The sequence below is a fragment of the Parasteatoda tepidariorum genome, chromosome 4 (assembly GCF_982258835.1).
Source record: "Parasteatoda tepidariorum strain Cologne lab strain chromosome 4, Ptep-v5.0, whole genome shotgun sequence".
Lineage (NCBI taxonomy): Eukaryota > Metazoa > Arthropoda > Arachnida > Araneae > Theridiidae > Parasteatoda > Parasteatoda tepidariorum.
This window is the reverse complement of record NC_141758.1, coordinates 118,549,951-118,570,079: the sequence shown is the minus strand read 5'-3', so window position 1 is coordinate 118,570,079 and position 20,129 is coordinate 118,549,951. Positions and strand designations below refer to the sequence as shown.

Here is a 20,129-nt window from a genome sequence, read left to right as displayed (position 1 = left end):
AATCTAGAAGACTGAGCCTTAGCTGTAAAGTCTTGTGTAAAACATAGACATCCTTTTGGCATTGCGGCTGATTTCTTTACGCTCCGAACGAAAGTATTTTATATACTCCGATAGTAAGAGCGTTTTGAACCAGTTAGAAAATCTTCGCAGTGATACTCACCCAATCTTATGCTTCATTAATCATTTATTAATCGCTCTTCACAAGAAGGGATTTAATATTTCATTTTGCTGGATACCGAGTCACGTCGGTATCCCAGGGAATGAGTTGGCTGATTCTGCAGCACGATCTGCAACTACTGAATTAACAATATCTGTACCATTCTCAGACATTAAACTACATGTTCGACAGCTCATCTCGTCCCTTTGGCAACAGCATTGGGACCTTCAAACTCAAAATAAACTTCATAACATCAAACCATATATAGACCCCTTACCTGTATTACGTTTACGTAATGCAGATGTAAAGCTTAATCGTCTCAGAATCGGCCACACTCGACTCACGCATCTTCATCTGTTTGGAGAATCTCGTTCCCAAATGCGACTCTTGCAATACTTTACTTACGGTTCATCACATTTTAACCATTTGTCCTTGTTTTAACCAACATCGTCTTACCTTTTTTAATAGCACGATTTTATGTATGAAGGATTTGTTGGATGATATTCATCATCCTAACATTTTCGCATTTCTGCGAGCTATTGGTATTTTATATTGTATATAACTGTTTTATTCACTCTTATTTCCTACCCATGAACCGTTTTACCTTTTTTGTGTATTTTATAGAATTATGCTTTTTAATGATTTTTATGAACTTTTAAAAATACGTGTCCTGAGATAAACAATTTTATTACTTTCATTTATTTTATGACAATGAAACTATTGTTTGCAATTTACCATTAGATCTAACTCAACAAATTGTTTGGCGCAGCATATCCTCCTTTGGATCTTGTGCCATAAAACTTCTACATTCAATCAATCGTGTAAAACATAACTTTCAATGATTTATACTCTTTATTATTTGAAGGTTAAATCTTGGTAAATTTAAACAGGATATTTCATTTTTTTAAAGAATATGAAAATATTATTTTAGACATATTAAATGGAAATGACTTCTTGCGATTTCGCTTCATAGTATCTGATTTCTTTTCACATATTAAAAAAGGGGGATTTTAAATTTTTCGGTAGATTTTACTATTTTAATTTGAATCTTATATGTAAAATTCTTAATTCTTGAAATTCTAATACCAAGTGTTTGTCATCAGTTCTCGTACTTTTAGAAAAGATGTAAGTTTTTGAGGTGTTTTGTCGAACAAATAAAATTCAATAGATATTAAGAGAATTTACACATTTTATTAATCTTAGGTAGTGTTTTAAGACCAGGTTTATTAAATTTGTTTAACTAATGAAATACGCCTAATCTAGTAGAAAAATAAAATTTCGAAAATTATGCTTTGAGTTTGCAAACCTGAAAATTTGCTTAATATTTAATGAGGTTTATTTTTGGTAAAAATTGCAGTAAACTTGATATGAAGTCGTAAGAATTTTTAAAAAAAAATTTAATGGCTTTTAAATACAATACAAAAGCGATAGTTTTTGTAACGGGTTAGTTTAATTTAGGATATTACGTGAATAAAACTAACTATATCTACACACGTTTATACCAAATTTAAATATAGTTTGCAAATGATTTGTGCCAATGATTTTGTTTATTAACTTATTGTAATATTCTTTAGATATTTAAATAAAGAAGTTTTTCGAAAGAACTTGCGTTTTCAATGAAAGAAAATCATTAAATAACGTAATGGAAAATATTTTAAATATAAACTAATTAAAGTATCGAGAGTTCTAGGCAGTCATTGGTAGGTACTCCATATGAAATAGCATAAATCAAAGCACTCATAACTAGAGTGGGAATATAATTGGACCTATAATTCTTTACCATTTTTACTAATTTCCGCTTCTTGTACAAATCACAGAGGGAACTGGGAGAGTCGGAAACCCATGAATAGCTGTGAAGAACATAAATTAGTAAAACTCACATGCTAATCTAGGAATTGCGAAGGAAAATTATTTGGTATTTTTCATGGTCATTCTTTCAATGTCAGAAGTGTCCTGTATGTAGATGATCCGGTCACTTTTCAAAGCTATTTGTTCTGCAAATTTTCCGAACTAATTATTTTTTCCCCACTCCTACAAGGACAGAACCATTTACGTTCTGAACTCCTGTCTCGCTCCCCCCCCCCTTTCTTTTTTTGTTTATTTTGTTATCAAAAGTGGACCTGCGTATAATGTTCAAAACCACAGGAAAACTCAACGAAAGTAAAAAGTGTCACCAGCCCAGACATTCTCGAGGTTATATTACAGCAAAATAGAGACCTAAAAGAGTTAATAACTAACAAATTCAATGATTTAACCCGTTCAATTGAATTTCAACAGTGAAGTAATTCAAGAGTTGAACAAATTCTATCACAGAGCTACAAAATGTGAACAAAACTTTAGAAGCAAAGAATGATCAGCTAACTAGAGAAAACGCAGAAATAAAGAAGGAAATAAATGAACTAAAAGAAGCAGTTATTGAACTCAAGCAATATTCCCGAAGATCCAACTTTGAAATAAATAACTTACCCGAATGTGAAAATGAAGACATACTACAAGTAATATCCCAGATTGATAATGTTGCGAATACTATTACAGTCGAACTCGTTTATAACGAGCACAAAGGGACCGTAACATGTACTCGTTAAATCCGAGTGCTCGTAATAAACGTGTACTTAAGACAGGCGTGCAACCAGAATAGGGGGGGGGGCTTGGGAGTTCAAATGATTGAATTTACTTAAAATTTAATTAATACTTACTTACTTTAATTACATTAATTAATTTAATCGCGTTTTTTTTTATTTCACGCAAATTTTTTATCATTTTGAAAAAAAGATAAGACAGAAAGACTAGAATGATGAGAAAAAAGATTACAAGACGGAAAAATATTGCTCGCTAAAAACCGGGTCTTGCTCGTTAAAAGCGACTTCTGTTCCATAGACTTAACATTGATCCAACCAAATATTCTCGTTTCCCTCGGTAAATCCGAGTTCTCGTTAAATCCGAGCTCGTTATAAACGAGTTCGACTGTAGATCCGAAAATCTGATCACCGCTCACAGAGCCGCCAGCTTTAATAAAGATAAACCTAAACCCATCATCGTTCAAGTTAAATCCAAATATGTACGTGATGAGCTCTTAAATAAACTGAGAAATCGTAAACTTACAACCTGCAAACTTAATAATTTAAAAAATAATTTTAAATATACGCATAAATCAAGCAAAAGAGCCAAAAATAACTGGATGACTAGTAATATCTTGATTTTAATTCGAAGAAAGAAAAAACTATTCAAAAAAACTAGAAAATATCCATGGGATATTATTTACAAAACAGCATACAACACTATATGTTCTGTGCTTAAGAGCTTAATTAAAACAGCAAAATCAGAATATTTCAAAATCAAATTTTTAAATTGTGATTCAAATAAACAAAAATGGGATCTTGTAAATAGTATTATTGGTAATCAGAGCAAATCACCTACTTTACTTGATATTTTAAACGACTATGAATCTTCTGATCAATTCAATAAATCATTTGCAAATGCTAACAGTACCTCAAACCCAAATTCAAACAGTTTTAAAATATATATTTTACCAAGTTTAACCTCGTTTGTTTTCCTAGAATTGAATGATTGTGATTTACTTTACTTAATAAATTCTCTTTCTAATAAAAACTCCTTTGAGTATGATGGTATTAATGTAAAATTTATTAAACTATTTGCTCTCAATAATATAAATTTTATAACTAATTTCATCAATACCTCAATCAAGTCATCCATTTTTCCAACTTTTTTAAAAAGAGCAACTATAACTCCTATTTTTAAAACCGGTGATAAAAATTGCTTATCAAACTATAGACCAATTTCAATACTACCTGTTTTTTTCCAAAATCATTGAAAAAGCTCTAGCTGATAAAATGTACAATTATTTAAAACATAAAATTTTTTTCTCTGAAAATCAACATGGATTTATTAAAGGGCAAAAGTACAAAAAAAGCTATTTTGGAATTTTCAAAATTTATTCCTAATAGTATTGCTGAAAATAAGATAACAGTAGCTATATTTTTTGATATATCAAAAGCTTTCGATAATGTCAATCACAATCTTTTAATCAAAAAAATTAGAATTTGCTGGTTTCAGAGGAATTATTTTAAATTGGTTTATTTCATATCTTTCAAACAGAGAGCATAGAGTTAAAATCCGAAGTAATTTCAGTAATTATATTTCTTCAAACCGTGGTGTTCCTCAAGGATCTATTCTAGGACCCTTATTGTTTATTATATTCATCACTGACTTTTGTCAACTCAAACTTTTTGGTACGATAATAACATATGCTGATGATTCTGTAATTTTGTATTCTTGCGCTGATTTAAATCAACAAATTTTTCAAATTGAATCTAATTTAAGCTTAATTTCAAAATGGTTTACAGTAAATGACTTAATGGTTTACAGTAAATGACTTTAATCTAAATAAAACTAAATATATTTATTTCTGTTTAAGAAAATCAGAATTTAACTTAAATTTAAAATTTCACTCTCTCTCCTGTAAAAGTACTAATGAAAATAGTGAATGCTATATTCTACAATCTGTAAATAATATCAAATATTTAGGACTATATATCGATTCTAATTTGAAGAGGAAAACACTTATTAACAATTTAGTTAAAAAATCAATATCAACCATAAATGCTGATTTGAGAAACATATAAACAAGATAAATAACAATTAACACATTCAAGATTGAAACAGAAAGTCATTAGTTTAATGAATGAGAATATCACCTGAAATATTCTAGAAAAAATAATTATTATAGGTAATATTCATAATGGGCATACAAATATAAAAGCTTAGTAAGTATTAAAATTCTTTTTTTTTTTTGTGCTTTAGCAGACACAAACAGTTTCAGATTTTTTTCAAAACGAGCTGTTTTTGTAGTTTCATTTTTGATAGAAATGAGTGCAAAAGTCTCTCTATAATTAGGCTTTTGAATTATGTAGATAGTTTTAAACTTGTAGATTGTTTTAATATGCACACAATAATTGTCAATATTTTTTGACCCATGTATTTCTCTCATCATTGTAAGAAGATCACTTCCCTAATATCCGAAAAGACAAATACTATACATTCATTTAGTTTTAGATTTTTTTCTAACAATTTTTAAATATTAAATATAAAATGCCATTAAAACGTGAATAAAAGAATTCTAGTTCATGCTCTCATAAACTGAAACTAAAGACCTTAAATCCTAAATTAAAAGAAATTAAAAATGTAATTATTTTGTTAGAAAAAGTTCAATTAGCGTTCCTGCACTTAAAAAAAACACTTATATTAGTCTCAAATAGACAATAGTGAAAAGTGCACTTCTTAAATTTAGGATGAGACTTATTTTAATATTTTAATATACTTGTTTTGAAATCTTATTGAATACTAACCGGCGACCAGCTGGTCAGTCTTGTTAAAAATTAGATTTTCTAGTATTTCGATATTTTAAATTGAACAATCAGAAATCAATAATTGTGTAAGTAAACAATGTGTAAGTAAAATAAACTCATATTGTCCAAATGAGATTGGATTTAATTTTTGTCCCTCGTAATTTTTTACATGATCTTATGGTATCTTAGAGAATTTGTTATTAAAATGTTAGTACAACATACACAAACATTAAAAAAATGCTAATAATTTCAATGGCGTTTTTTTTATTACAAATCTAATTAGTAACCTTGTCAAAATCAAACTCTTATTTGCACTTGTAAATGATAAGCCAATGAAATTCAATTGTAAGCGTGTTTTCACCCAAACGAACTTTAACTGTTATTAATTTCTGTCTACACTGATCTAAAACAGTAAACAATGCGTTTTAAACCAAAATTCAGCTTAATGACACTATTTAAGAACTAAAAAAAATGCGTAACCAAGTAAACGAGCCTTTACGATGAAAAGTAAGAATCAATCTTAAACATTTATTCGATCCAGTAATTTTACAATATTTATTGAATTGGTTATTAAAATGGCACGCCAACTAGTTATATTTAATTTTTTAAACCCACACGAAAGATTTTTGCTGTTAAAAAGTTTATTTTCGTAAATAATGAGAACCAAGAGTTTAGACTTAACTGTTCTTAAACGCGTGTACTAAAATGTATTATTTATTTACAATAAGCAAAAAAACAAATAAACGGACCACCCAGAATATCATTTGATCACACAATCAAACATAAAAACATAATTTTATCTGAATAAACATACCTTTTTATGCCAGCGTTCTTTTGAAGTCGGCCCAAAACCAAGTTTACCTTCTGTTGGAATGTATATAATCACAGAAAAAGCAACTGCAAGAAAAGGTCCGGACACAGCGTAACCCTTTAGAACATGTTGATGCTACTTATCCGGACATCCAGAGAGATTGAAAATCAATCACCACCACCACTTCTCAAACAATCTTCAACTGTCAAAATTTTAGGAATAAAGATTAAGTTAAGAGAGGTTTGCTAGAGGAGTATCACTTATCGCCCCCCGCAGAGTTTTTTTTTTAATTACAATTTTTTTTTCTTCTTATTTACGAGTTATATTTCAAAAAGTTATTCTTGATTTATGTAAAAATCATTTAATTTCAGAAAATTTATCAGAAATTAAATAAAATAACTCTACATTTATCACTTGATGTAAACGGTGTTTTTCGCTCAAGGGCTGCGATAGCGGCAAAGCACAACTAAAAATAAATCATGTTTTGAGATAAGTGGGTTTTAAAGTTTTCATTGCTAAGGAAAATGCATAAGAAATGCTTTAGTTTGCTTAAACGACCTTCAAGTTGAATTATGAGTTGTGCTGCTGAAAAGCTTTTCTTATTTACAGCTGCTCTAAAACGTACACTTTTTGAGTTGTGCCAACTATTTCAGCCCATGAGCGAAATGTCCTTTAATTATAACTTAATTTAGTTAATAATTTCAGTTTATAGTTATTTAGTTACATTTATGTTATGTTATGAGTGTTAAGTTATTAATTATTCATTAATTATCATTAATTTCTTATAAACATTGTGTAATTATTTTTTAAAAAAACATTTTTAGATTATGTAATTGGTATTTTTTCTTTTAGTATTATTTCAAATATTTTTTGTTTCATAGTATTAAACGATTCAGTGCTAGTTTTGAGCTTATATTCTGATTTTCTAAAATCATAAATGTCTAATTAAAAATTTAATGAAATACTTGCGCTTATCATTCTTATGATTTTTAACTAATAAGTTCTCAATTGTTTTAAAGTTGGTTTGCATTTTTAGTTTAATTTATGCGCATTTTAATTTTTCATTTTAATTTACGATAAGAATTCATTCAGATTACCGAATATTAAAAATACTACTACTTTTTTAAACTGTAATTTCTCAGATACTTTTTGACCGATTTTGCTTAAACTTTATAATTTGCCATGTTAAATTATATTCTTTGAAATGATGTCAAAAATTTCAATTTTTTAAACTCTTATTTAATAGTATAATAAATAATAATGACTATTTACTAAAACTTATTTTGCTCTTTGGATAAAAAAAAATTTCAGTTGTGTGCAAAACTTTCTCAACTCGCTCAAAAAGTTCTAGAGATATGGTGAAATGCGCAAAAAATAAAACTAACATTAAGGGGTCCAAACTATTGGCACCATATTTCCCAGATCACAGCTATCCCCTATATTTTTGGAATCAAGAATCAGAATCCATAGTAAAAAGATCTGTTTATTCTGACAAAGTACTTTTTTGTGTTTAATTTCGTGACTTAAAATATCGTCAAAGCTAATTAATTTATAGCATATTTGAGTTCCCCCCTTGAACTTTTAAGATTTAGAACTATGGAACGTGAAAATCAGATCAAATGTTATCCAGAAGACTCCTTTTTATATTCGTTATTATCTTTTCAAAGCCTTATAAAATATGTTAGTTTCTCAAATTTACAATAATCAAAAATTGACGTAGATAAAATTTTTAAAATGCTTGTTAACAGTTAGACCTTACTTTTTAAATAGAATCGAACCCTAGTTTTTCACTGAAATGGCGAGGGTTTATTTAATCAGATTAAATCGTATTTCTTAGTTTTCAAAAGTTTCTCGTTTTAAAATATATCCTTATATTGCAATGTAATTTTTTTAAAGCTATATAGTTACATGAATTAAAACATTTTAATCAACGATATTAGTTATGAATTTTATGGTGAGTAAAAGATTTTTTTAAAAATGAAGCTGTTTGAAATCCTTCAATATCTTCCATGAGCTTGAACAGTCGTTAATATATAAATTTACATTTAGAAGTAGCCGGCCAGGTGGCCGAGCGGTAAACGCGCCTGACTGCTAAGCCAATGGCTGCTGGTTCGAATCCCGCTCTGGGCATGGATGTTTCTGTCTCTATGTGTAGTCCTCTGTTGTGTGTGATGTGTGAATGTGGCTCATCCTATAAACGGGTTTGCGACAGTGTGGCGTGGGTAATGTTGCTCGCCTCCGTGATTTTGGTTCACAGGTGCCCACTGGGTAACGTGAAATGAGTAACAATTCCGGAATCTTCTCTAAGGCGAAGAATAATGTTCAGTACCTGCCATTTGAAAGGGAAAAAAAGCATTTAGAAGTATTATTAAGTTAGAACAAAAACTTATAATTTTGTCTCATATACTGTGATATGAGTATTCTCTTCTTATTTTCAAGCTACTGAAGCTGTTGTGGCACTCTTTGTTTAAAGCCTATCCACCACGACAAGGTGGTGCCACATCGGATAGGGTCGGTTTTTAATTGTCCTGCCAAAAACCGTATAAAAAGCAGATAGTGATTCGATTTTTAATTGTCCTTCGGCCAAAAATCGTGTAAAATGCAAACAATATTTTGATTTTTAATTTTCTTAAAGCCAAAAATCACAGAAAAAGCAACTGCAAGAAAAGGTCCGGACACAGCGTAACCCTCAGAACATGCTGATGCTACTTATCCGGACATCCAGAGAGATTAAATCAATCTCTCCGGGCCATACAGAATAATTATTCTGTCTGGCTCAGAAAATCCAATTTCAACTGAACAAGGTTTATCCTGTCCAACGTTGTGCATTGGACAGCAGTTGAGTTTGGAAAAGAACTTGCAGATCCTTCTAAACCACTTCATAATGCCAGTGGGTATTTAAAACGCTTTTTTTTTAAAAGAGCTTAATAAGAACAAGTTAATCGCACCACTATCAAAATGGAAATGACTGAAACAAAGCAATATTTCGTTATTAATCTTGTAACAATTAAATTAGAGTATTGTTGGTATGGAAAAATGGAAGTTGTACTTAAATAACAAATTTAAACAATGAATAAGCTTATTGTTAAAATGAACTGCAAGTTAGAATTGTTGTATTCTTAAACACAAGCTTGGTGTGCAGATGATCAGTTCCAATGAAATGGCGAAACGCTTTTTAAAAAGTCACACTTAGATAGGAATAAGTGTTATAATTTTTTTAATACAGTAAAAACTCGATGTAACAGCAACGATGTGCAGCACATAACGATATATCCATTATTACGACTATTCCAATAGTTTCCGTCAAAATATTATAATTAAAGATACAAAAATTGTATATTTATGACAAGTTAGTTCACTTTCGAGACAAATTTTTTTTGAAGCAGAATATTTTTCTGTCGTTTGTGAGCACAATCCTATACGAAAAAGGGAAAAATATGGAAATCCTCATTATTTCTTTTTTAAAATCATTATTGTTTATTTATTTGAAAAATTGAACAAAAATAGGAAAAAAAATTTTGATTGATCAATTTGTGCAGGTTCAATCGTTATTTCTGTGGTTTTCAAAAGCTTTTACGGCGATTATAGCTATGTTTTTAAAAATTCAAAAACAATTTTATTACGATGAGTGAAATTATAAATTTGAATAATCACTTTCTAACACTCTTTATTTGTAAATCTCACCCACGTGACTCTTTGACAGTTACGCATTTCCACTCGATTTTTAAAACTCCCGATATTTTTAGTACTTATATTATTACGATTCGTATATTTCGAATCACGTATTTAAATAGACACTTTTTAGCATGCTTTATTTCTACCTACTTTATCTTAAATCTAAGTTGTTTTTCGATTTTTTTTTTCGCAGTTATGTATTGCTTAACCATTGTATTTTCACTTCCGGTAATTTTTCGACAATTTTATGAGAACACTTGAAATTCCAATCTCACAATTAAATTTCGATTGTATCAGAAAAGTAAATATCGAAAGCATTAAAGGCGTTGTTTTCTCTTGAATGACCGGTACAATGCTCGGCAATTCCTAAATGATTTAATTTCTATTTCTAATTTTTCTATGCGTACAAATCCCTTGATTTTGAACTCTTGAAAATAATGAAAGTTGTTGAAACGTTAAGATGTAATAGTTGTTTTATCGTTTTGTGCATCCCCATTGGATAGAAAAATCGCTGATATTTTAAGGATATTAAACACAGAATCAGCTGGTATTTTGGGTTGTAATCATCATAAAATTAATAATACTTGTAAATGTGTGAAATATTAATTTATCCCATTTAATTTTTGTTTATTTACTCCCATACATAGGCGAACTTTAAGCTCAAAACAAAAACAGAACAAGTAACTCTGATCGAAGAATATATAGATCAAACAAATATAGATATCGACCTTTTCCTCTAATATATTTACTTATCTTCTCTTCTGTATATTTTTCCAAGCAATTTTAGTTATTATTTAGAATTAAAGACTGAAAATTAAAAGTCGTGTTCTTTCATGAATGCAAAAATTAAACGCGTGATATTATTGCATAATTTTTTAAAATATACTTCTCCATAAGGAATTATATACAGTCGGATTTCTATTTAATGAACTTTCATTTTGAGAACTTCCCTATTTTGCGAGTTTTTTCTGGGAACCAAGAACATTTTGGAAATTTCTTTGTAAAATAACTTCCAAATAGCGCAGTAAATTTTCTATTGAACAATCTTTTCTTTGAGATCTAAATTCGCTATTTCCCAGAATGTTTTAGAACATTTCTAACTTGTTAACGCATTTTATGGGGGGAAATGACCTTGAATTGTTTGTCATAGCCACTAAACTTATAGAGAAAGCAATAAAATCCCTTTTTGTTTTCATTTCAAACGAAAAACTCAGACAAATTACCGAGTTTTTTTTGTTTGTTTTTTTAATGCATTTGTTTTTAGTCACTTATATTTACTTCTATTTATTGAAAAATAACTAATATCCTATTAGTTTAACAATATAGTTTTTGAAATAGTTTAATTTAATCTCAGAAATTAACTTCATTTTGTATACCTCCTTTAATAACCTTTTTAATTAAAAATAAGTCATCCATATTATATCTACACACGTTTAAACCAAATTTAAATATAGTTAGCTCATGATTTGTGTTTTGATTTTGTTAATTTTATGTAATATTCTTTAGATATTTAAATAAAGCAGTTTTTCGAAAGAACTTTGGTTTTCAATAAAATAAAATCATTAAATAACGTTATGGAAAATATTTTAACTATAAACTAATAAAAGTATCGAGAGTTCTATGCAGTCATTGGAATTCCATATAAAATATCATAAATTAAAGCTCTCATAATTATAGTGGGAATATAATTGGACCTATGATTCTTATTAATAAGAATGGAATAAAATATACATAATATGTTTGGAACTGTCACTGTATTGGATCCATTCTTATAATATTCTATTTCTTACATTTACGTGCAATGATCATAGAATAGCTGTAATTTCCTCAGCAAAAACCACCCTCTTTTACATTTTATAAGAGAAATCATCCTCCTTTCCACCCCCCCCCCCAAAAAAAAAGAAATGCTCTTTATTTAGCAGAAATTATTATTATCATATAATGAGATGAAACATTCTATCTATATCAGTCTTTTAAAGGAACGCAGAAAACAAAACTGTTATGCAAAATGGAAATTGGATTTTGATTACCTATGATTAGTTGTCATTTATAGAAGGAAAATTCTGATTCCGAGGAAACGAAGAGAAATTACTTTTCTGGTCACGTCATTCTGAGATAATTTTTGCGCATTTAGAAATTGTTATCTCTAAATAAAGTCATGAACTAGTTGCTGAATATATTCCTTAACGTGTGCTTCCTTCGTCTTTAAAATTTATCCCAATAAATTGCGAGAAAATAAATAAGTTTTCAGTTTTATCGGAGCTAAATAGGATGCTTTGAAAACTTCAAAGATATTTTAGAGACGCACCAGAAGATTCTAAGTAAAATCTTAGTTATCCGATTATATTTATATATATATATATATATATATATATATATATATATATATATATATATATATATATATATATATATATATATATATATATATATATATATATATATATATATATATATATATATATATATGGCCTAATTTATCCTATCGTCGAATTTACATTACATATCGCGCCTACTTTATTTCAGTGATACGTGAACGTAGACAAGTGCAAACCGGTTTCAGTTACGTGAAAACACTAAAGCTGTATAGAATATCACCTGTATAATTAAGATTTTACATAGAATCTTAGAGTGTGTTTAATAATATAGCCAGGTACTGTATATGAACATGCTCCGAGGGGCATATTGGGATGTCTAGATTTTTAAATATGGGTCCTATGCAGTGTCAATGTTGGCCTATATAGGGCCCTTAATGGCTGAATAACGATTATGAGATATCGGGGGAATCTGACAATTCTATATGGGACCGAAATTGTTCGTTAAGCGGCAGTGAAATATCGGTTGAATTGGACAATTCTATGTAGTGCCCATATCGGAAAAAATATCGGCTCTTTGAACCCTTATTGAGCCAGTATTGGTCCAGTTTGAGCAGTTTGGAAGTTATTTTGTTGCTAGGGAAAAGATACCGCTATAAGATAAAAAGTGAAGGCCACGATGGCGCAAGTGATAGAGCGTCCGCGCCTTCCAATGAGGTGAACCAAGTTCGATACCCTGCGATGGCTGATCGATTCGAATCCGCATCCGGCTTGCACTGACCACAGTGCTGACGTGAAATACCCTCAGTAGTAGACGGATCGTTGGTTAGAGTCCCTTTGCAGTGGGAGGTTTTCGTGGTTTTCCTTTCCATATAACGCAAATGCGGGTAAGTTCCCTCAAAAAGTCCTCCATGAAGGCAAATGTCTCCCAATACTTTATCCATGAGTTCCCGTGTCTTCTGGGTTGGGTTCAATATTACCAGTCTACGGAGTTGAATATTAGTAGTCGTAAACCCGAAAATTGGGTCGGCTGTTCGAAGACTGTTGTAAAAAAAAAAAAAAAGAATGAAAGTAAACTATGAGCTGAATCAAAATAGATTACATTCCATTATTCGCATTTAGAATATTTTAATTTAGCAGTTGAAATTTTAGGGTTAACCTGAACTCATATTTTTCCCCCTTCTCTATCCTTAATATTTTGCAGATTTTTTCCATAAAGCGATTCTCTTCTCTTAAGAGCATGCCATAGAGCAGAAGAACATTTTCGTCGCAAACTATCTCTATGAACTCTTTTATTACTAATTCTAAATTTAAAGAAAAATTAACGTTTTTATCTCATCTTATAGGTGCATCGCCTGGTTAAATTTTGTGCCTGTCGAATTTCTACAAAGTGGATAAGAAGCGATTGAAATTTTTGAGTCGAGACACAGAACTTCGGAGAAGATTAGAGCATTCTAGTTCATCAGAAATTGAGAGGAAACGCGATTGAAATTTGTATTGTAGACAGATAGTGAACTGCAGTAGAAATTACAGTGCTCTAGCTAGTCAGAATAGCTAGTAGTTTGAATCGCATAGAAATGAACGATTACCTGGTATTAAAAAATTAACAACTCTACATTGAAAAAGTAACCTAAGAGAAATAGAGATAGAGTGACTTATTAAGACGAAATAGACGAGAAATAATTTAATTCGTTTATGAAACTTGAAACAGTTCAAATAGTGAGGGGTTCTTATTTCTATTGCTTTTTTTCGATACATAAATTTCCTTTAAAAAATTCTATATAAATGTTAAAAATATTAAAAAAAAACTTAGAAATATCTGACAAAATCAAATTTATCTCTCTCTCTCTCTTTTTTTCTTTCTTTTTTTTTCTTTACTCATGACATCAATTCAAGGACGAGCTTATATGTTTATATTGAAGATCAATAGTTAACATTTTAAGGGGAAAAAAACGAAAAAAAAGTACTTAAATTTCCAGTAACTTCCAAACAAATTACAATTTTGTTAAATCTCTCTTTCAGTTGACAAATAAAAATGGTTCTTACAGCAAGTGAAAATTTAACTCCGTTGTTGCATTTCAGCAGGCTCGGCTCGCATGATATTTTTTTTTTACCGTTAGTTTAACAGTTAATAATTTCAAAATAATAATCAAATGTTAAAATGCTGAAAACTAATTTGGCCTCTTTCATAAAACATCTAATACTAAACTTAAAAAGTATGTGTATATTAATAGAAACCGTAATATAATTAATGCTTTACGCCAAAACACATGGGTCTAACTTAGAAGGTCTCTAGAAAATACTGTTTAAATAACTAAATTTATAAAATATGTGTATATTAATAGGTATCCCGAAGTTATCTTATTCAATTATCGCACGTGAACATTCAAAATGTTCAATTTTATTAGAATAATTAGAAAAAACGGCCTGTCTGGGTTTTTAAAAATAAGATATGACTGAAACTTTCGAGTGCAGTTCAAGCGTTTTGATCAAACGAGCTTCCAATAAAATAAAATAAAAACATTTTTCCCCCCGAGAAATGAATTAATTTAAGTTTTATCAAATTCATTCGAAAAGCCAAAAACAAAAGTTAATCGCAAAAAAAATTGGAAATGGAAAAACAAAATGCAAATATACATCAATAAAAGAGAATACATCAATAAAAAATAAAAGAAAAACGACGAATGAATCAATCATAGGATTATACTTTTCTTGTTCCTATTTTCATTTTTCGTTTCGGTTGATTAACAGCTACTTTGTTATTTTTAACCTTTTTTTTTCCTTTTTGAAGAAAGTAATTCCATGTTTAAATAAATAAACACAAGACAAAATGGGTATTCTATTAATAACAAACCATTTCTGTAATTGATTGATTGATATCTTAATTTTTTTATTGTTCGATTCATAGTTGGCTACCTTTCATAAAAACTGGAACAATGAATTGCATAATAATAAAATGAAGAGAACTGTTTTGTCGTCAACAGTGGCTGAAACAGTGGATAGTTTAAAAATTATCAATTTAGATAGTTGAGCAGACATGTTTTTAAAATAGAAATTTGTCACGGGTTTAGAGATATAAATTAAAATGCAGAATATTTTTTTCAGATATTTTAAAATGATATTTGCTTGCTTTTAACTATCATTAATAAACGAGTAATATAAAAAAATAAGTCAATTCCTACTAATTTTTAAAATTAATTAATTAAATTTAATGTATTAACATCCACTACAAGTTTAAAAATGTATATAAAGTAAATGATCAACGTAAACGTGATAGCATTAGCGGACTACATCCACAAATTAATAATTCTAAATTTATCTGCAACCACCCGTTTATTTTGTTTATAGTAATTCTTTTAAAATGTGTTTAATAGGAATTCCAGATGGCTTTGAACTTAAATGGGCTTTGATCAATACTTACGTATGACTCTAAAGTTTCGTTATTGTTAAAAATCCCTTATTAATTCGAAAATTATTAATTAATTTTTAATTCGAAAATTATTAATTAATTTTTAATTAATTATTCTTATTAATCAATACTTATTATTAAGTACAGTCTCTCTTACTCCGAAGTATATTTAATGTTTAGCTGATTTTTTTATTTATTTTTTTTTTTGAACATTTCAAGTTTAATTAAGAAATAATACTATAGCGCTACTTTATTGGTATTTTTTTTTCTTCTTCTCTTCATACAATGAGTTTTCTGTCGAATTTTATATCATTAATGATTTTCAAGTATTTAATTTTAAAATACTTTTTTTTTTTAGAAAAAGTTTATTTTATCAAAATCTCAATTGAATTTGTTAGTTGTTTGTAAATCATATATATATATAGTCCCTGGCCTAATTATTAGACGTACCAGTGCAAACCAGTTTCATCCTAGTAAAACCAATAATAAAACTATGTATTTCAAATTGTCTTTGACTGTTGTTATTGGTGCTTATCATCGGTTAATTTGAAAAAGCACTGCTGCAACAAGGTTTTTTTTCTTCTTAAATTTCATGGTTTTGCCTCGAAATTTAATGTCATAGTAATTGCCTGTGTTTTACTGATATTATTAAAGGAAAAGCTTTTAATTTGTGTTCTCTCAAGTTAAAGGCTTTTTTATGTCAGACCAGTGTTAAAGCAACTGCTGGGACGGGATAACATGGTTGATAGGGCACTGGGCCCGTGTCCAAGAGGTCGTGGGTTCGATCTCCGTCAACCGAGAACTCCCCGTGCAGTAAATGGTAACAGATGCACGTTAAATCTGTCGAGTCACAAAATCCTCCATGTTCCCATAATAAATCATTTCTCTGGGGGTACTGATCCAGGAGTTCCCTTGTCTCCTGGATTAGGTTCAAAATGACAAGGAATCGGAGTTGAACATTAGTAGTCGAAATCCCAAAATTGGGTCCACTGTTCAACAACGGTTATAAAAAAAAAATTATTAAAAAGCAACTGCTTGTAACGCATCATGTTCCCCTTTGAAATGCTAAGCTGTTTCATTCATTTGCTTCCGAAAATTTCATGCATTATTTGCATGCGTGCATACATTATCTCTTAACAACAAAATACGTTCAATAAAATTAACTGAAAACATTATTTTAACAAATTTAGATTTAGCAACATACCCCCTCCTGTAACTGTGATACCAGTAAAATTATCTTCGTTAACTATTACCACAGACATGTTTTTTTTTTAAAAAAATCCTTCTTTTCGCATAACATTTACTTATTTGTGCGAACTTTTGAATCTCTACTCTATTCATTTAAAAAAGAAAGCAAAATATGTACTAAAGTTATGACCGAGGTTTTGTTGAAACTAATAGAAGAGGAATATTATAGCATTCATAAAATATTTTTGGTGTTTTTAATATTGCTCAATAAACATGTTTCCATTACTTTTCTCTCCAGGTTTAGTCTTCTTTTCTTCGGAGAAACTTTAGGTATTGTAAAAAATAAAGTCATGCAAGGATTGAATTTCAATAAGTGTACATATATAAGTTCGTATTAATACATATTAGAAATATCAGGCTTTTCAAAATCGTGTGAAAATACTTAGTAGCCAAAAAACGATAGGAAAATAGTTTGTATTTACGATAATATTGAAAAGACTGGGACGAGCATGTAAACTACTTTTACAGTTTGTAAAGAGACATTTTGAGCTCGCTGATTGGATTTCTGGGCAACGCCTACTGTGACATACGGCTATTTCAATCTGATATCTTTGCTATTTAGCATAGAGCTATTTCTGAACTTTCAGCATTTCTTTTTCATACTAGTCCCGCTGTAGAAGACAGGGGTTCCCAGTGGAACACCGCAGTCTGGCATCACTCGCTGTGGTCTGTAAGTGGGGGCGACCACTTTGATCAGCCTGCGTAAGGACCGAGGGTGCGCGGTTTCGGTCCTTGTTAAACTGTTCTATCGTAAAGTGCTCGACTTCGCGATAATGTCGTCAGGCTACCAAGCAGGGGAGCCATCCCCTCTGCAGAGGATCAAAATTGCGTTGGCCTGTCTTAGGATCATACTCAGGAATGTTTCCCAGACAGTCGCCAATAGCCCATTGTGCAGCTCTAGTGCGACGTACCTACCTATCTTTTTCAAACTTGTAATGTCAGTCTCTTCGCCTGAAAAACTGCCTTATTTATTTAAAAAATGAAATAGAAACTGTTTCATCTATTAGTATTATTCTTAGAAGCAATGTTCTGAATTTAGAAGATTGCAACAATGGGTAAAGGAATTTGGGGAACTAACAAATGCTAAATGGAATTCCAGAACTTCGTAACCACCGGAACGAAGATTCTCACATAATTGAAATGGATCTAAATCGCATGGTTTTTAATTAGAAATTTTGTTCTGCTTGCACGCATAGTAAATTAAATTATGAAATTCAAAAACATGATGATGTAGATGTACTCCAAAAATTGATAAATCTTTGTTATAATTTAATATTACTGTTCCTTAAAAAACTCATTGTTTAATACTTACATTCTGTTTGCTTTGTTTTAAAATTGTTATTAGCTGTTAATTCTATTTATATACTAATAAAAAAGTTTCATTTATTAATGCAAAGAATAAATCGGTATAATTTTTTTTTTTATCGCTTTTATTAATTTCAAGCAGATGCTTTAGCACGTGGCGCCCTCTTTTGTTTTAGAATTCAATGAAAAAGTCTGCATAAGGAAAGTACTATGTAAATCTCACAACTTAAAATTTATTTCAAATGCTTCCTCCTGTCATTAAAATATTTATTCGTTTCAAAAATTATTTGCATGAAGCAATAGAAATTAAATTAAGCTTTATCGCTTAATTTATTCTTATAATTTCATTTCATATATTTATTATTTTTTTTTTTAAAAAAACGCTAAACTTCCATAATATTCAAACATCTGACTACGATTTTTTAACTGAATACGGAAATGCGTTGAGAAGTGGAAATGGAAAATCGTTAAAATAATAATAATAATACTTGCCTACTTTAATATGTACTTTTATTTTCTTATAACGGTTTATACTTATTGTAACTTTTAAACTTGCTCTATGCTACTCGCTATAAAATAAATTTTATTAATTATAAATATTGCATAATTTTTTTGTTGAATTTTTTCGCTGAACTGAACATTTTAGAATATTTTCCTCCAAAATATGATAAATATCTTTCAAAAAATCAAAAATAATTTTACAATAATATTTATACGCGTTTTAAAATCTCATATAATAAATTAAAATTGAACTTACATAGTTTTTATTTGTTTGGTTCTGATAAATTTAAATTCAAGATTTTAAATTCTAAGAGCATAAAGAGATTCATAATTCTATCCAATTTGAATATTAATGTATGTATTATATATTAATAATATTAATATTATATAATATTATTAATATTAATATTTATTATATAAAAGCTAGTAAAAATACTTCTAAAATATATGCTCATATATATTGAATAATTGTTATTGTACTAATTGCATGTTTTATCAAAAATATTGTTGTTTACCTTGCATTTCACTGATATCCATAACATTAATATTAATCGTCGCACTATAAATCAAGTTTCAATCATCAATTCCGCATCGCAAAAAATTATAAAAATTCGCAAAGTGTCTTTTTTTTACGTTAGCAATATATATGAAACAGAACTTAATATGCTTAAATACAAAGTCTTTTTTTTTATGAATGTTTATAAGTATTTCTTCAGATATATGTAGGTATTTTTTAAACAAATTTAAGCTTACTTCTTAATGTAAATAAAGTTTTAAATCGCAAAATTGTATTAAAAATTGGAAATCCGCTAAATGGCCTTACTAATCTTATATTAAATTCCAGAAGTAAACAAGATTTTATTTTTTTTTTTTTTTTTTTTTGGAAAAAAAAAATTTAGAAATATGTTGTGGGATAACAAGTTGAAGGTGGCCATGTTTTTAATATTAAAAATAAAATAAAAAATTAAAAAATCATAAATTTTTTCAAGATTTTATTTATTTATTTTTTTATTATTATTTCAGGAAAAAAAAATTTATAAATATTTTTCTGGATATACTGGCATTTTCTAACAAATTGGCACTCATGTTTTAATAAAAAAGAAAAATTTCAAATGAATTAATTAATTTTTAAGATTTGCGAATATTTTTTAACAAATTAGTACTCTTCTTAATAAAAATTAAGTTTCAAATAAATCACTTCCGCATCACAAGAAATTATAAAAATTCGAAAAAAGGTTCTCCCTTTCGCTAGCAACATATATGATTTTTTTATTAGTTTTTTTTTTATTTCATAAATATTTCTTTACATGATATGAGAACTTTCTAACCAATTTATGCTCAC

General features: G+C 29.0%; 1 protein-coding gene across 1 annotated transcript in view; it reads right to left on the bottom strand.

Annotated features, from left to right (window-relative positions):
- Positions 1 to 6,541, bottom strand: part of LOC107452876 (puratrophin-1) — a 388,240-nt gene extending 381,699 nt beyond the window's left edge. Inside the window, exon 1 of the mRNA XM_087161971.1 lies at positions 6,338 to 6,541. The gene's annotated coding sequence lies outside the window, so the exon portion shown is untranslated. The remainder of the gene's footprint in view (positions 1 to 6,337) is intronic.
- Between the last annotated feature and the right edge of the window lie 13,588 nt (positions 6,542 to 20,129).